We start from the raw sequence: 19,947 nt of genomic DNA on the forward strand, positions 1-19,947 counted from the left end.
TGTTTATCTTGGTCCATGGCATCCATAATTATACTAAGGTAATTGTTGGAATTATTTTTTGCCTTTTGATATGTGCTTGTAATATTTACGCTCCTTACTGCAAATAGAAAAAAGACAAAAAACTGATTGCTTGTTGAAAGAAGAAAAAAACCTATACAATTTTTGGGAATTTGAAAGAACTTATTGTATTTTTTATGCCATAGAGTACATATTACTTTCAACCATCTGTACGTATGTTGTCATAGTTATGGCCCTTGTTCTTCGAAAATTGTACGGCAATGTTGATCAGCATATGCAGTTGTTCACCTGGTTGTATGTCTATGAATTTATTGCATATTTGTAGAGTTTTTGGCCCTTGGTTTTTTTAAAAATTTGCAAATTTCTAACTAGTTGTACACATAGCTCAAAAAAAAAAGTATTTGACTTATGAAACTTTACGGGAATTTTGAACAGCATGTGTAGGTGTGGTATTCAATTAGCTGTCCGGAAGCGACATGTCATTATTCAGTTATACCAATATAATACCAATGGCTTCATAATTGTTTCACTTCCTAATCAACACAAAGTGCATGAATCGGAGCTGGGGGCCTTTGTGACTTTGTGTTTAACAAATACGTTCAATTTTCATTTTTGAAAATATTCTTAATGATTAATTTGATTTCTTTCACAAAACTTGTGGCTCTTGTTACAATATCTATTCATGGTGTTTTTTATAAAGCTGAGTATGACTGGTCAAGCTAAATCGATTTAATTATCATAATTCAAGGTAATGGGGTATGATGAGATCAATTGTAAAGTAATTACTTTTGCTGTTCTAAATGGATTGAGTGCTGCCATTGTAATTGCTCTCTTACTGATTTTTCATTTGTTGCTGCAATCCTTTCCTTAAGCTGAATGCATGTGTCGCACTTGCTGAACCTGGTTCTCTGTAAAAGTAATGTCCTAACTGTGATAAAAGAAGCAATATATAATAATTCAAATTATTCAGGTGACATTACATATATAGAGGATATTGAACGAGTTTATGCCAATGTTACAAAGTCGCAAAAGCAGCATGTGTATCTGATATATTTGGATAAATAATCTAGTGTTTATTTTTAGCTCTGTCAAACATTGTGATTTGTCAGGTGTCTCTACTAATCTTTTACTTTAAACATCTTTTCACAAACAACCAAGCCAAATTCACTTTTTATTAAAATTTGTTCAAAGACTTTAATGCCATTCAGGACTCTGTAGAAATCTTTTAAAAACCTTGAGAGCTAGTGAGCTCAGATATAAGATATTAGGCAACAGTTTGTTCCAATAAAATAAGTCCTGAGATCAAAATTGGCCCTGTCCCGGGCATTTTTCAATTTTCTTTATTTGTATGTAATGGTAACTTGAAAAATCTTCATTAAGACTCAAACAGCTAGAGTTTTGATAGTAAATCTTCATTAAGACTCAAACAGCTAGAGTTTTGATAGTAAGCATGAAAATTTTTCTTATTGTTGTCTACCAAGTTTGTTGAAATAAAAGCCCTGGTTTCAAAATTGGTGGTTACATTGAAAAAACATGGGGTGGGGGATTTTCAAAAAATTTTGTTAGAAAGAGTCTGTGACTATTATTTTATTCAATTGACTTGATTATCTATGTGTCTGGGAGTTATCTTAATTGTAACCAGATTGTAAATTTGTCAAGCTTAGGGGAATTTTTTTTGTCTTTAAACATTTACCAAGGCATATACTTACCTTAGGGATTTTAATGTGGTTGAGTTGACTTCTCCATATTTTCAGTGAATGACTATAACTTGGAGGTTCAATGTTTTCCTTTTGTGCATCTGCACACATCAATTCCCAAACAGAATATTTTGTTAAGCAGCAAGGCAGATGAAATCTAAATACATATTGCTTTATTTATCACTACATTTAAAGTTTTATTAACCTGGAAATGGTTAAAGATTTTCAAATTTTGTTATCAACAGTTAAGGTTTATTTGATTAAAACATTTAAGAAAGCCAGGAAGAATAATCATTTCATTCAACTTAACTTTAACCTAGATCATAAAAAAGTTTCTTTTCTTAGTTGGCAAAAAGCAATATACCGTAAAATTCCTATTAAACGCCCCCGGCGGCTAAACATTTTCCAAAAGGGGGGCTATTATTACAACACAGTTTTGCCTAAATCCAAAAATCACTGTAAATACATTTAGTGTTAGCAAGTGTTGGAAATAACTTTAAAAAGTGTTAAGATTTTAAAGTTCATATTAAACATATTTGTGTTTACTATAAAATAAAATGGATTATGAATGATTTGAATAAAATTATGGCTTTAATTCAGTTCAGCACTGATGAGTAGATTGTTTTCCTCATCAAAAGGCTTGGGGGGGGGGGGCCTTTAAAGAGGGGAGGGGCATTAATTAGGAATTTTACGGTAACCTAGATCATAAAAAAGTTTCTCTTCTTAATTGGTCACATCAACATTTGGGACAAGAGATACAAATATAACAGACTTTAGCTTCAATATATAAAATTAAAGTACAATATAAAAAAAAATTAGATTATTTAGATAAAGAAATTATATATATAAACTCACTTTGCACTGTTTGGTATTTTCTCAGCATGTTTCACTGAAAAGTTGTTCATCCACATAGCCCCGGACTAGTGTATGGTTTACCAGCTAAAAAATTGTCAGAAGACCTTCATACAATTTTTTTATGTCTTAGTCTTAAAAGTACTGTGAATTATTTCATATTCTTCAAAGTTAAACCTCCTATCCGGCGTATTGAAGTTTGTGCTTTTAAAAATAAACTGTTATCAGAAGATAAAAAATTTCACCACGGGCTCGTACCTTTATATGAAACGCGATAATTAAAACATATTTATAGAAATTTACTGATTGTGAATACTCGGGTTTTGCAATTGTAGTAGTGTGTCTTCATGTCTTTGAATATCAATTTTCTGTGAACAACAAATTAATGAGAATGAAAAGAAAAGTTACTTACCTAGGAACATTTTCTTTATTTCATAGTATGTACTGCGGGGAAATGCCAGCACACTTAGGAAAGCATTTAGGCATACATTTTGGCTACCAATATTGAAAGTTGTTGATAATTTCATGTTCTCAATGCTGCAATTTAATAGAAAATACATTGAACAAGTAAAAAAATGATATTGCTAAATGCAGGGTTCTAATTTAAGTTTATACAGCATGGAAATGCAAGCACACCTGGAAAAGCATTTTGGCTACTAATATTGAATGTAGTTATTAACTTCATGTTCTCAAAGCTTCAATTTAATTGAAATACCTTGAAGAAATGGAAAAAAAATGTTATAATGCTTGAGCCACTTTAAATCTCGTACAGCTAACAGAAATTTCCTGTGCTCAAGCTTTACATATAGATCTAATTGTTATCAATTGCATAATTATGGTTTTGGCAAGTGCCCACTGCAGCAATTGATGATTGTTATTATGCAAGCTACAGTATCTGATGTTGATTACTGTAAAATCTATTTCAATCGTCTTTTTTTAGGTAAATGTAAAATTCTTTAATTCTTGACGAAAAACAGAAATGAGTTTTAATAACTATTGTCAAAGTTGTTTCTGACATTCAATTGGCATGCAGCCTATATATGATATCAATTGTTATATCCCGATATGTTTTAATTTTAATAATTGTCAATGTGTATTATACTGATAAGAAATGCCAGTTCAAATAGCTAGTCTTAAAAAAATGAATGTATTCTAAGCAATGTGAATTATTTTATTTCAATTGAATAACCCCTGGAAATAGAGACACAGCTAATTTTTTATTCACAAAGCATATAAAGTTATAATTCGTTTCAAAATATGTCATTATCTTTATTTAAAATCTTAAATTAATTGTAAATGAGTAGATTTTCCCTTCATTAATTTTTTTATGCCTCCGCAGCTTTCCCATCTTCATTTCTGGTGAACTTGAACACATGTGGGTGGGAGTGGTTTTTGTATTTTCTGACGCAGTCAGGAAATTCAATGCTGACATTCAATCTCTGGCACAGAATTCATACATGTGAACTCTCCCACTTTAAGCGGGAGACTCCCACTTTCAGCAGTCATATTTTCAAAGATTTTTCTTAAAATAAGGGGTATTTTCACAAATTAAAGAAATCTCCCTCTTTTTGATATCAAAACTTTCTTCTTTGTTAATTGCAAATTCTAAAATCTCCCTCTTTTTGAAAAAAAATCTCCCACTTGATCATCGTAAAAAGTTCACATGTATGAGAATTTCACGACAAACCTAACAACAAGTAGGTCTCAAAACAGTTTAAAACTAGCGATGTAAAAGAAAGAAATATTTTTCTTTTATTACAAGTACCCAACAAATTACAACGCATTTAAAGTTTAAAAGTAGCGTTGGCTAATGCACAATCACAAATTACGCGGATGAATATGATTTTAATCAATGAAAATGCTATTTTTAGCGATGTTGATTACCGAATACTACACAAATAAATCTGACTGCTGAGTAGTGGAGTATAAGGTTCTACATGTCGGATTGTTTGGGCGAGAAGATTTTCGCTAAATTATTTACTTCAATTTTAAACAACAGGTTTATCCTGAACAAAATACTTCGAAATTAATAAGGATTACAAACCTGAAATGTCTGGAGTTCAAATCCCAGTCGTGGCAACTTTTTTAAAAAATTCTTAATTAGGTGTCTTGTTAAGGAAGTAGCCATCCTGTACGAAATTTTGGCACGGATTCTGGGCGGAATTGGCACGGAATTGACACGGAATCAGTGATTTCTGGGCGGACCAGGAACGGAAACGCAAATTCCGTGTCATTCCGTCTCACAAGAAAAATATTTTGTTCACTTTTCTGGGCGGAAAACTAGAAAAATTCCGGCTGGAATTTTATTTGGAGCAGAATTTATACTTAAACATTTCATCTTGGACAGAATTTTCAACTTTGAAATTTTGTTGGGAAGGAATCATGTCTTCACTATGGGCGGAATTCTATACTTAAACATTTTTCTTGAACAGAATTTCACATATAAGATGTCTAAATCATAATTGTTAACTCTTGTTTTTGCACTTGCAGACATTGAAATTTTACCAACTGTACTTATTATTTTTGTTGAAGCATGATACTTGACCAATAATTACAGGTGTATTTTTAGAATAAATAGGGTTATTTTTTAGACATTAAAATATGCCTAAACAATGTTTTTAAATATTGTGGCAAATGATATATTGTCAGACTAATTTAGCAAATCTTTTTTGTACTGAAAAACAACTGTAATAATCTTAGTGTAGAACTTGAAAACATTCACCTCCAAAATGCTTAAGTTTATAAAAAGCAACATTGAAATAAGAATGCTGTTTAAATTTGAATATCAGGACAGCCACAGGACAAGATAGTGTGCTTGCCATTTTAAACTCTAAGAAATCATGATTTTGTTATAAAAAAATAAACAAAAACAAAACAAAAACATTGCATGAAATAATCTCATATAGTATGCCCTTTTAATCTATATAGAATTGATCAGCCAATATGCCCAATAATTGCTTTCATTTAGGTAAATAAATACTACAATATATATCCACTGAGATTTTACACTACACAGATCAGAGCTCTGATAAAACTCAACTGACCAGCAGTTTCCCACCATCTTAAATTCTTTGCATGACTAATTTACTCCACTGGTCATTCCAACAGATCAGGCTGTTCCATTGAATTATTTTGGGGAGAGATAACATTATAAATTTCATATGCAGAATTTGTCTAGGACATTGCAATTTTTTTTTGTTCAGAAATTTGTAATGATTTTTAAATTCTATATATATATCTATTTGTTACTTGAATGTTTGTTACATTCAATGAATGGAGGTTGAGATGATGAGTAAATTATTACCCTGTTTTACATAATGATTGACCTGTCCATGCAGTTATACAGTTGTGAATTTTGAATTCTAAGATATCTGGGTCAGCAAAAAGAGTGCAAATAGCAGAGGATCATCACAGTACTTGATATTTTAACAATTTTGGAGATATACTTTTGTTTAAGATCGCAAAGTGTTTTAGTATTGGTATGATAAATAAGTGTGAAAACATGGGACAAGGAGATGAACAACATAATCAGGTAATTATAAACCTTTAGTTACATTAATGCTGAAACAAGTTTTATATCAAACTATCAATGGTAGCAAACTAAAATTTGTAACAAGAGGTCAATGTTGTTTTTATATTTTCAACTTCATACATTTGTTTTTTTCTGATAATTGTTTTAAATCTTTATTACATGTTTAATGACTGTAAAATATAAATTATTCAATGATTCTATATAATGATTGTGTGTATTGTATAAATTAATAGCATGTAGTAGATCTTTTTCATTTCCTGGAAATTAAACAAATTAAGTCAATTTGATTAAATAGGAATAAATGGTACAAATTCAGAAGTTTTGTACAGCTGAACAGGGTCATCATAATCATTTATTATTTAACATGTATGTGTTGTGTTTCCAATGGAACAATCTAAAATTACATTTTACACTCATATTTTCAGACTGGGAGTTAAGTGCTGACTGTGAGATGCAAGGTGTTTCAATAAAGATGTGCAGTATTAATCCTGAAAAGGTATATTTTTAAATCTCAATACTTTACTATTCAACATCTTTCCTTGAAAAAATACATAACCAGTAATAAATAGTGTCACAAATAAAGCAGTTAATTAATTCTTACACAGAGCAATTCTTAAACACTTGTGCACTGAAATAAGATACTGCGTAAGCTTTTAAGTATCTTTGAATATGCATAAGCACTGTTAATATTTGATACATTTGATATTATCAAAAAAAAATGAAATATAACTGCATATAATTATGCAATCAAACATAATTCATTACTACATTTTTGTTTAATTAATAATTAATTTTATTATTAAAGGTGAGCACAACCACAAGAAGTTCTTGGAAACACAGGCAGTGGACTTAAAACAGACATCAATTAAAGAAATAGTAATTTAAATAACCAGAAACATTTGAAACAAATTTATGATTGAAACACTCTCAGCAAAAAAGTTGCTAAAAAACAAAGTGTTGGATTCTAAGAAAACCAGTACCTACCAAAACCTGCAGGTTACAGAAAAAAACTGTTTGTTTTATAGTGAATGTATGGTATTCTATTCTGTATTTGGACTAAAGGATATGTATTAAATTTTGTGAAAGAAAATTTAATGTGATACATTATTGATAATTTTATCCCAAAAAAAATGTGATCATGTTAAACTCATAAAAATTCCGCCCCGATGAATTCTGTCCCAGAATTCCGCCCAGAATTTTGTTTGACAATTCCGTTCCAAAATTCCGTTCCGAAATTCTGCTCCGAGATTCCGCTTCAAAATTCCGCCCCAAGATTCCGCTTCAAAATTCCGCCCCAACTCATTTGCATATTTCGTCCCAATTCCGCCCAGAATCCGTCCCGTTTCCGCCCAGAATCCGGCCGGAATCCGTGCCAAAAGCAAATGGTTTAACACTTGTATATTTGGGGGAGAATTTAAATTTCTGGGCGGAATCTGCCATTGAATTCCGCCTCATTTCCGTGCAGAAAATTTCGTACAGGATGATATGCAAGGATAAAGTGTGGCTGTCATAAAAAATGAACATAAAAGATTTTTTGATGCAACTCTACTGTAGTTATGCACAATTCCGTATGTATCAAACTCTGGTGCCTTGCAAGATGAATTATAGCACATAAAAATAAACTAATATAGGAAAATACATACAGATATACAGTACGATTTAGATTACAAAGATCAGAAAATACCACAGAGCTTGCAGCCCTTTAATTTTAATATTGTTAAGTTTTAACCACTCAAGAAAGTTGTGAACTTTTGCAGTTCTGCTATCTTCATACCTTAAATTTTGCAGATTTTACATGAAACACATTTGAATTATTTGCTTAATTTTGAATATTATTCTTTATATATTTACATTTCAAAATGAAAATGTTAGAGGTAATTGAAAGTGTAACATTATACTTGTAAAGTCTCTAAATAATAAGTAAGAAATAGGCTAATCCTCAATACAATTGGTACCTTGAATGGTCTCTAATCCAGTTAAGAATATATTGAGATCTATCCATTTTCTTCATTTCCTGAAATGTTTGTCTTGTCATTTCCACAGTAGTTACACTAAGTGCAACAGCACACATTTTCAGACAGCAGAAAAACGTTGAAATCTCATTTGGTGACATTTGTTTCTTTGCTGAAAAAGAAATTTTTTGGTCACTAGAAAGTAACCTCACCCAATTTGACACTTTGCAAAGTACAAGGCAGTCAGTCAAAAAAAAAATTTGATTAATTAGGTCATTTTTGGCTCACCTGAACTAACTCTGGTCTATAATCAAAAATCTACAATGGACATTAATCAATAAATAAGCTATTTATTTCTAACACTGAAAAATAGTTGTTTCTGGTGAGCGATTCAGGGCCGGTGATTTTTTTCCAATTTTCAAAACAACCTGTGGCTTTCTGAAGGGGAAAATATAGCGTATTTTATTTTTTTAAATGGGTTTTGATACGCATTCTTAAAAATCAATTGCGTATGTTATAAAATTAATTGCGTAAATACGCAAATACACACCTTATCTGTTGCTCTGCTAGCACCATGTATAATTTCCATAATTATTGTTACATTTTTACTTACATTTATTTAGTTCATTTCACATTTTTACATGTATAATTAAGAATTCTTAACACTAGAGGTCATATTTACATAAATACTTATTGTCATGCCTTTAATACTTAACAAATTGTTAGAAAAATACCTGTTTTAATTAAGTATACTAATAATTTTATTCATCTTCACTTCTTTGTTATGAAAATTAAAAAAAATCAATTTTATAGTACATGGCCGCCATTTTTTTATACTTCTGATTTAGTTCTATATAATCTCAACACGAGGTCAGATTCATATATATGTTTTCTGAGGCAAAGTTGATTAATACATTAACTGTTATGTATTATTTATTGATTTGAATTGTATATTTGTTTTAATAAGGAAGTACATATTATGACATATTTGTTTTCAATTGTAACCTTGAAACACCTAATTTGCATACCAAAAGCTAATACCTGAGCGTTCATATACCAAAAAATCACTTTGCCTCTGTCCTTACAGTAGAGTAGATGTAGAAATTTTGTCTCATCCAAATCTTTCATAATTTCTAATAAAAGTTTCATTTATAATTACTAAATTTCATCTTGAAAAGGTATCTTAAAATATATTATTTTAAACATGTTACCGGATGTTCAGTATTTTGTTAATAAACTGTCGATTTTCTCACTTATTCTTTTTGAGCACATTATTCGGTATAGCATACATTTGACGGCACTTCTAGTTATAGATATTCGATCTGACCTCGATCTTTTATAGTTTTTCACATTTATGCAAGTTATTTATGCAGAAATCATAACAGTATTTATTGATTCATGCATTTGGTCTAAATGTCAGCCAGAGTTATTGTTAAGGCCCATTACAAAAATAAATCATAATTTAAACCGAAAGGAATGGCTTTGTCCTTAATTTTAGTTAGTAATCCATGTGTATTTGTAATTGGCCGCTACCAGGCACGTAATTACGCTACCAGTAATTCTTTAGATTTATCCTTCACGTTAATACTGATTAACTTTAGCAATTTATTTGAATAATTGCTGATGTAGTACCCTTGCACATTTAAGTAAATTGTACCCATTAAAACAACTGGACTATAAAATCTGAGAAAAAAATTTGTTTAGAGAGCAAAACAGGTGAAAGTGGAGAGAAAGGTCATACACAGGATAGAGGGGCTCTACAAATTACTGTAAATTTAGTTTTAATACCAATGTACTGTAAATTTAGTTTTAATACCAATGTACTGTAAATGTAAATATGCATTGAATTTTCATTTTCTTTAAATGCTATTTTTATGTGGTTTTTATATTATATAAATATGCTCTGTTTCTAGAAACAATTGTATTTCCAATTTTCATCATCAAAACACTTGCCGTATCAGCATTTAGTCTTCAGTAATATTCATTATACAATACTGAAAAATTTTCATAAAAAGGGCATTTATAGTTAAAACTAATGAAATAAACAACATTTTTTAGTAAATCTAAAAAGATAAAAGAAAAATATAAAGGTCATTCTTGGTAAAAGGTCAAGTCTTAAGTACACATTCATGTTCACTGCTGAAGGGGATTTAATTGTGTTGTTCTGTTTAAAATGTTTGTTATATTTTAACATGCCAAGTTTAAAAAAATTCTATTGAACAGTTTTAATTTTGCCTTTGTCCATATGAAAACTTCCTTAAATATACACAGACCATAGAGTAAAACTGGCTGTCATGTATCTTTCAAATTTTCTGCTGATCAATAATCGATTCACATTTTAAAAATTTGATAATTTTTGTGCCCCCATTTAGATTTACCCTTGTCCATCCGTCAGTTCCCTTTTTGTGTCGCACTTAGCTCAAAAAGTATTTGACCTATAGTCATGAAACCTTACATGAATGTTGCTCAGCATGTGTAGTTGTGCACCTGGGTATTTTCGTGTGGATATTTTAGAGTTATTGCCCTTGACTAAGTAAAAATTTTCAATTTTCAACTGTGTCGCATGTAACTAAAAAAGTATTTGACCTAGAGTCTTGAAACCTTACAAGAATGTTGCTCAGCATGTGTAGTTGTGCACCTGGGTATTTTCATGTGGATATTTTTAGAGTTATTGCCCTTGACTTAGTAAAAATTTACAATATTTAACTTGTGTTGCACGCAACTCAAAAATGTTGGTCAGCATGTGTACTTATGTACCTTGGGGTTTCCTTGTAGATTTATTCAATATTTGTAGTATTTGCCCTTTACTTTATAAAAGATTTTTAGTTTTAAACTTGGGCACATGTAGCCAAAAAAAAATTATTTGACCTAGAGACATAAGATTTACAAATAGGTGGAGTGTGGGGGCACCCGTGACCTATGGACACATTTCTAGTTATTAATTATTTTAATGCAGTCTTTCCGGCCGACCATCGGGCCCTGACCAGTTAAAAATCAGATATCGATGTATCGTCGATATGCTTTGTACTGAATCAAAATACTGCTTTATAAAAATGGGGGAAAGTCCTGGGGGTACATACACACACAAGAGGAAGAGAGTGTGGGCCACTACAGTATTTTAATTCAACAAAAACTGCTCTATATAACATGTAAAATAAAATACACACACAAGAGGAAGAGAGTGTGGGGCACTACAGTATTTTAATTCAACAAAAACTGCTCTGTATAACGTGTTAAATAAAAAAAAAATCTTAAAGTAAATTTCAGGTGTTAAAATGTAATATACCTCTTTTTGGTCTTGATTCACAACTTTCTGATGTTTTTTTGCGCCATCCAATTGGACGTCCCCTCTTTTCTGAAATTTGTTTAGTTAATAATTTAAAGAATTTTTAGACAAGAAATTTTAAATGATATTTGGGATCTGTATAGAGATTAAAATCACATTTTCAGTTTTACTCGTGAATCCAAGCCTTGTTTATTTACAATTAAAAACCATAAGACAGACAGATGTGCTTCTACTTGACACTGTTTCCTGGTTTAGTATTGAAAAATATTGTGGCTGGAAAGCTTTTTAGGCGTAGCTCTGCCTTTTGTTGGTATGGTGGAGCAATAGCTCAGTTGGTTACACCACTGACTTTGACTCTCAAGGTTCCTGGTTCAATCCTGTTTAACGCCCTTGTGATTTTTCATAAACAGTGTTTTCTACCTACCTAGAGGTATAATGGTACTAAGCCCAGGTAATAATTGCATGTATCAGTGATATACACTGGGCATGTAAAAGAACCAAGGGATCTATTCAATAAGAGCTGGTTCACGAGCTCCCTTGTATCTCTAGTGTCTGCTGAGATGTGGAGCCTTCTCAAAATAAGTGCTTGCACTTTTATAGGCTAACGCCTTGTCTAAAGAAAATCAAATCGGGTATTTGTAGAAGAAGCAAACGATATATTATTTTAGGCCAAGATTATGTATTGATATTCCCTTTTCTTTTCAGACTGGACTCATTGCTGTCGCTTTCGCTGGAATCTGAAAATAATGAACAATCTATAGTGTTTGGATTCATTCCACTTCAGTGTTGGAACGGTATTTTCAGACGCTTTTGAAATCATGATCACAGAGTATAGAAATAAAAGACTTTTCTGCTGATTTTTTACATTTGTGCAATTAAGCATATGAAAAGGGTTGAGTTTTTTAACATATTTTGTCCAGAACCACCCTTTATAAATTTAGATTTGAAAACAAACATGTGTTATTAGTTTACAATGAGATCCATTCACCTTTGAAGTTTCAAGTTGATACCTCAAATACTTTTTGAGATAAGCTCCGGACAAAATAGTATGAAAAAGAACAAGGGCAATAACTCAAAAATTGTATAGGGAAGAGTTTTCATTCTTGTGCACAGCATTCTTCCTCAATAAGATCTATCCACCTATGACATTTCATGTTGACATCTCAAACACTTTTGAGTTATGCTCCACTCAGGTGAAAAGTTAAGTATGAAAAATAACAAAGGGCAATAACTCAAAAATTATGAAAGGTAGAGTTATCATTCTTGTGCACTGCACACCTCCTGAATGAGATCTATGCACCTATGAAGTTTCATGTTGATATCTCAAAGGCTTTTAGAGTTATGCTCTGGACAAAAACTAATTTTGAAAAATAACAAAGGGCAATAACTCAAAAATTATGAAGGGTAGAGTTATCATTCTTGTGCACTGCACTTCTCCTCAATGAGATCCATCCACCTATGAAGTTTCAAGTGATACCTCAAATACTTTTGAGATAAGCTCCGGACAAAATAGCATGAAAAAGAACAAAGGGTAATAACTCAAAAATTATATAGCAAAGAGTTATCATTCTTGGCCACAGCATTCCTCCTCAATAAGAACTATCCACCTATGACATTTCATGTTGATATCTCAAACACTTTTTGAGTTATGCTCCACTCAGGTGAAAAGTTAAGTATGAAAAATAACAAAGGGCAATAACTCAAAAATTATGAAAGGTAGAGTTATCATTCTTGTGCACTGCACACCTCCTGAATGAGATCTATGCACCTATGAAGTTTCATGTTGATATCTCAAAGGCTTTTAGAGTTATGCTCTGGACAAAAACTAATTTTGAAAAATAACAAAGGGCAATAACTCAAAAATTATGAAGGGTAGAGTTATCATTCTTGTGCACTGCACTTCTCCTCAATGAGATCCATCCACCTATGAAGTTTCAAGTGATACCTCAAATACTTTTGAGATAAGCTCCGGACAAAATAGCATGAAAAAGAACAAAGGGTAATAACTCAAAAATTATATAGCAAAGAGTTATCATTCTTGGCCACAGCATTCCTCCTCAATAAGAACTATCCACCTATGACATTTCATGTTGATATCTCAAACACTTTTTGAGTTATGCTCCACTCAGGTCAGTCAGGTGAAAAAATAAGTATGAAAGGGCATGAAGTTTCATGTTGATATCTCAAAGGCTTTTTGAGTTATGCTCTGGACAAAAATTAATATTGAAAAATAACAAAGGGCAACAAGAGCCATGTCAACATGGCCATCCCCCGCGAATGTGTTTGCTCATTGGAAGAATGTATATGTAGTAGAGCAGAATAATTCCATTTTAAGAGGTCTTTTGGTAATGAAAACTGATGGCTATAGTGATTACAGATTTGAAACCTATGTGAATACTGATGGCTGAATATAACAAAGGGCAACTATTGAAAAATAATGCAGGGTAGGTTATCATTCTTGTGTGCTGCATCCCTCCTCAGTAAAATCTATCCACATATGAAGTTTCAAGTTGATATCTTTGATATGGCAAATTCAAATCAACATCAACAAACCTCAACGTTATATGTCCATTTTCAAGACCGATGATATTGTTTTAAATAGCCATTGTGTAAAATTCGCTAATCACATATTGATGTGCATGGCTGGAGCTATAGATAGTCCGGATAAACAAGAGTGGTTTGCGTGAAATTATACCATAGCTCGGCGTACAATACTACATGATGCAGGATTGTTTTTTGAATAAAATCTCTTTTTTTATCTTATGAAGAAAACATATTGAATAAATTGTAACAACCAAATTAGGTTCACACATTTACAAGATACCCAACTTTTAGTTTAAATTTACAGCCCCAGAACTCTACAGTACAGTAAAGATTTTAATAATTTATATGTTTGGGATATATACTGTACAGTATCACTGAAAATAAAAGTGTTATTGCCTATTCGTCATTCTGTCTTTCAAATTTTATTACGTATATAATCTGAAGACCGTCGATTTGTGTAATAACCTACTAATCGACGGTCTCCTACAATTGGCGGTCTTCGACAGTCTTTGGAGACCGGGGACCGTCGAAGACCGGAGGCCGGAGACCGTCGATTAGTATCCCCCTGTTTTGAGTAACATTTTACAGTAATGAACCGACTTAAGATAAGTAAATCACAAATTTTACCTTGAATATGCAAAACTTTAACTATTTCATTCACAAAAAATGTGTATTCTTTGGTAACTTTCCTCCATTTTAAGATTGACAACTTCCGTCTGCTGACAGGACTCCATTTGTTGTTGTTGCCTAACTCCAAAACCTATACCATACCATATTTTTTTTTTTTCAGGGGACCCAAAGCAGGCTTAAACAGCCATATGACAAGGAAAGCCTTTTAAAAGAGAGCCATGGGTGTCAAACTACTCTGTTAACCCATTACGTTATATACACGCCTTTTAACGCCTTTTTCACCCCCGCCCTTTTTGTTGTCTCAAATGGTGAAAAAATGCCTTATTTAGGCCCCAACACTTGTTTTTGTTTGAGAAATGTTGTTAAAAAAAGTGAGCTCTTTTTCGGCGCGGCCCCCCAACCAAAAGATACATCAGGGGCTTGCCAGAAGGGGGATGTGCTCCCTTCTGTTTGGGGGGTTTGAAGGGGGGCGGAGTCCCCCTCATCGCCAAGAAAATTTTGGACTTGTGAGAGGCTATATAAATGACCCCAGATTGATCATAAGGTAACGTGTAACCAACGGTGAAAAGCATTTGACTCTATCTCAATCCATTGAGAAGTTGCAGCACTTTGAAATCAATTTTGATGGAAAAAATCAATGCAAAATAGTGATTTTTGGCAATTTTGAGATGTCCCCTCGTGGCAATGGTAACAAAAAATTTAAGCCTGAGCATGTTGTTGCAAGGGCAATGGTCCAGTCAACATTTGTGCCAAGTTTGATTAGCGTTGAAGCAGTTTATATAGTATTATAGCAATTTGAACTTGTAACGGGAGACTTTTCAATGAAAACAGCCATTTTTCACAAAATGCTCATGAAGTTATGGGTTAAGACTGCTTGAGGACTGGAGACAGGCCCTGGACAACAATGAATATGTGGCAGCAATTTTGATGGACTTATCTAAGGCATTTATTAGATTGTCTGCCACATGACATTCTTTTAGATAAGTTAAGAGCATATGGCTTATCAGGCCCTGCCACCAACCTCATGCAGTATTATCTGTCAAACAGGAAACAGCAAATAAAAATAGGCAATATTGTAAGTTCATGGGCTAATATATCCAAAGGTGTCCCTCAAGGATCAATCCTGTGCCCTCTACTGTTTCATATTTTCATAAATGACATATTTTTCTTTATAAAAAAATGTACTTTATATAACTATATATGCAGATGACAATACCCTTTCTTTTCGTACTAAACATTTTGATGAACTTATATGTACCTTAGAACAAGAAAGTAACTATCTTATAAATTGGTTTCATTTTAATAAAATGCAAGCTAACCCTGATAAATTTCAAGCTATTGCTGTAGGGAAGAAAACTTTCACTAAATCCCCAGCTTTCAAAATTAATTTAAGTGAAATAACATGTGACGAAATTGTAAAACTCCTTGGCATTGACATTGACCAACAATTAAATTTTATTTCCATATAAGCAATATATGTAAAAAAGCTGCTAATCAGTTAAACATCCTCAAAAGAATAGGTCACAATTTAAATCAAACAAATAGGTTAACAGTCTTTCATACTTTTATATTGTCTAATTTTAATTTTTGTCCTATGTCATGGCATTTCTGTTCAGAAAATAATACTAAAAAGATGGAAAAACTACAAGAAAGAGCACTTAGATTTAAGGCTCCCACGTTTACAATTTTTTGTAAACGTTTACACGATTGCTAATAACCGAAACGATACCGTTTAAACGGTGGTATACCTCTAGGTACTATACACACCATGTAGCTGAGTCGCCAAATGATGTCTTTCTTTCTATTTTTAATACATGTACAAATAAAGAATGTGCAGGGCTCATCACAATTGAGTCAGCACACATTTTTTGCATTGTAACCCCATAATGCTGTGTGGAGGGTTGTAAACACCCATTTTCTGTTTGTTTCTTTGGAATAAACCACTAGAATCCATGATTACAGGCAATGATTAAGAAATTTTGTCAGACAATACAGTCATTTCGATTAAACGGTAAACAATATCGTAAACGTTTATGAATGAAAATCGAAACGAATCCGTTTAAACGTGTAATCGTGGGGGCCTTACTTAGATTTGTCTATAATGACTTTAATTCAAGTTATAATGATATGCTGATAAAAGTTAATATACCAACTCTAAAAATAAGAAGAATGAGGGCTATGGCCATTGAAACTTTTAAAAAATTTCATGATATGTCTCCTGCTGTTCTGTCTGACCTTATTGTCAAGAAAACATCTGGTATAAATTTTAAATATTCAAATATTTTGCAGATCCCGCAAGTAAGAACTACAACTACTGGTAAAAAAAATCTTTCAGGTATGCTGCACCTGCTTTATGGAATACTCTACCTGACAATTTTAGAAAATGATCAAATTTTGCTCAGTTTAAAAAGTTAATTTCATCCTGGAATGGTAAACAGTGTAAATGTATTGCTTGCAGCTAACTTCTATTTCTTTATTTACTTCACTTTTGTTTATTTTTCTGGGTATGAACATTTTATTGGTCTCATTTATTATTTAGTTTCTTTTTTGCTTTAAATGTGTTTTTGCTTTTCTTCCCTGCATGATTCCTGCTTATGTTAATATCATCATTTAGTTTCTAGATAGGATGTTGCTTTATTTGTGATCTTTTTTTTTTTTTTTTTTTTTTTTTTTTTTTGCTTATCTCTCCAGCATGACTCAAGCTAGCTGTTAACTGTTGACTTACATGTATGATCCCTTCTGTCTTTGTGTATTTGTCTGATAACCCATAGGCTTTCATATTTAAATTATATATATAAAAAGAAAAACTGTACGTTTTTTTTTAGTATTTTTATTTATTTATTATTTATTTATTTAACTATTAATTAAATTTTTAATTGTTTAATCGGTTTATTATTGAACTTTAAGTATTTTTTTTAGATACTAGACATTTTAAGCATAGTTTAATATACAAGCTAGTGACGTAGAATTGGGTAAACTATCATTTTAGCTTTTTAGCATCTGATTCATTTTTATAAAAATATCTAAAAAGGACTATTTTTATGTATACATCATGTCTAATCAATTTTTATTGTAGCTGTTTTATCTTTGTTGATCTTATACTTTATGTTATATACAGTCGGTTATAAAAGCTCCTAGAGCTTATGTTGTACTGTTGAAAACTTGCCGACTTGAAATAAAACTTATCTTATCTTATCTTTTTTTTTATCTTTTCTATGCAGCTTGTGTTTCAAATGGCATGTCTGTTTATCGGGCATCTAGAGTGTACCATGTCCCGGAGTCTACTTTGAGAGACAGGACTAGACATAATGTCACCCTTGAGGCACGTCCTGTACCAGACTCTATTGTCTTCTCTGGAGAAGGACAAATTAGCACAGCATATAAAGTATATGGCCAGTGTCGGATATGGATACACCATGACCAACATACGATTTATGGCTGCTGACTATGCCAGGTCAATGGGGAAGAAAGTTATTGCGAAGGATGGTGTAAGTACTGTGTGGTACTATAGTTTCATGAAAAGAAACCCAGACTTGAAAGCTGTCAAGCCTCAAAAGCTTGATTTGGCCAGAGCTAAAGGTGCCTCTGAAGAAAACATAAACAACTATTCTTGAATATTTTGAGTAAACTGAGAACTCAACAAGCATGGACTTAAAATGCTGATGCAAAAGCGATTTACATTATTAATTAATTTCCCCATGTATGTCATCGTACGTTTTTAAAACAACATAGTTATATACAGTAAAATACAATGTAACAATATCTATCAATTGAAAAGTATCATTTATTAAAACAAAATTAGGGGAAAATACTACTAATCATTACCGTTAATCATTATAATATTAATTTATTAAAACAAAGTATATCTAATGAGATACAATAAAAAAGTGTTTGATAGAAACGTCTTATATACAATCTTTTGATGAGAACTGAATAAGCAGACCCAAGGCATACATAAAAAGTGCCGGACTGTCCGCGTACAGTTTACCGTCGATCCATTTACAGCGCTTTTGCAATTGACGTCACTAACGTCTCGTCAATTTTCAGCTTTCATCCTCACACTTTCCTGTTAGAGATTTTGTATTCGCCGTTTTTAAATTGATTACACTAGCTGGAAAAAAGTGTCCTGATGACAGGATATTTTTTACTGTCTTAATTTTATCATTTTGTATGTATCTGAAAGAATATTGTCAATTTGTTGACACAATTTAACGATCGCATGAATTTCTGTTTGTTACCGAGTGCCGTATTTCTATATTTAACGCCATGACCACAGCTGTTCAAAACTAAATAATTATGCCATTTCATGCCCGAATGACGTCAAATTTGGATATAATGTCACTTCAATAAAAATAAATGTGCTGGTGGAATATATGGACAAACAAAGTATAAATTATGAATAAATTAGAAGTACATTTTGGCTTTAATAACTATATTTTTATGTGCTGCTCCGGGTGCGTGTTACCATGGTTATTCAATATCACAGGAAACGTGCGTTCATCACAATAAATTAATAAACTTATGCATAAATTGTAGGAAACATTTTACGATCCCTATACATATGAAAATATTCTTAACTGGATGAAATATAAATATGCATGATTCTCAGTCCTATTACTTTTTGAACAACCCTCGTATAACAATAATAGGAGGAGCAAATGCCCTTGGAAATCATATGCCTCCTTTTTATATATTCCCTGGGAAAAGGTTTAATTCTCAATTTTCTTAATTTAGTTCATGGAAGGTGCTCAACCTGGAGCAGATGGTACAATGTCGGATAGTGGTTGAGTGAATGGTGAATTTTTTGAAGATTATGTCACGAAACATCTTGCAAAGCACTGTAACCTTGATTCTGTCTCTTCAGATAGACCAGCCACATTGATCCTATATGATGGGCACAAAAGTCATTTATCGTTGACTTTGAATGAGTGGCCTAGACGGAGGAATGTGATCCTCTTTGTACTTCCCCCACATACCAGTCATCTCACACAACCACTGGATGCTGGTGTTTATGGCCCATTCAAAGCCTTCTACTACACTGAGTGTCAGCAGTATTTGCAGAATAACCCGGGTGTATACATCACCAAATATGAAATTGCTTCACTAACTTCTAAGCCATACTTGAAAGCTTTCTCTCCATCAAATATCACATCAGCTTTCAAAAAATCAGGAATATATCCATTTGATGAGTCTCAAATTTCAAAGAGTGACACTGCACCTTCATCAATTTATTCCAGTGAAAATCATGAACAGTGCCAGCTAGGGACTTGATACACAAGTTTCAAATCAACTGAAAAGGCACTACATCAACCAAAAGAGCCCTCTGACTCGCAAGAAACCATTCTATATGATGAATCTGTCACTTTCTTAGCAAAGAGACAAATTAACACTGTCAAACAAAGATCTAAGAAAAAATTTATTCCACATACATAATGG

General features: G+C 32.2%; 1 long non-coding RNA gene across 2 annotated transcripts; it reads right to left on the reverse strand.

The window, feature by feature from the left end:
- Positions 1-366: 366 nt before the first annotated feature.
- On the reverse strand, positions 367-9,208 carry LOC132723129 (uncharacterized). 2 transcript variants are annotated; one of them, XR_009624700.1, is made up of 6 exons: positions 8,786-9,208; positions 8,055-8,223; positions 2,980-3,104; positions 2,571-2,654; positions 1,728-1,872; positions 367-926 (listed from the first exon to the last, which is right to left on the reverse strand). It is a non-coding gene; the product is annotated as an uncharacterized LOC132723129 (long non-coding RNA). The 2 variants fall into 2 exon arrangements; XR_009624699.1 differs by lacking the exons at positions 8,055-8,223; positions 8,786-9,208 and having other exon boundaries at positions 2,980-3,321.
- Positions 9,209-19,947: the final 10,739 nt, after the last annotated feature.

This window comes from Ruditapes philippinarum, unplaced genomic scaffold (genome assembly GCF_026571515.1).
Source record: "Ruditapes philippinarum isolate M1 unplaced genomic scaffold, ASM2657151v2 ctg9099_1_1_1_1, whole genome shotgun sequence".
Lineage (NCBI taxonomy): Eukaryota > Metazoa > Mollusca > Bivalvia > Venerida > Veneridae > Ruditapes > Ruditapes philippinarum.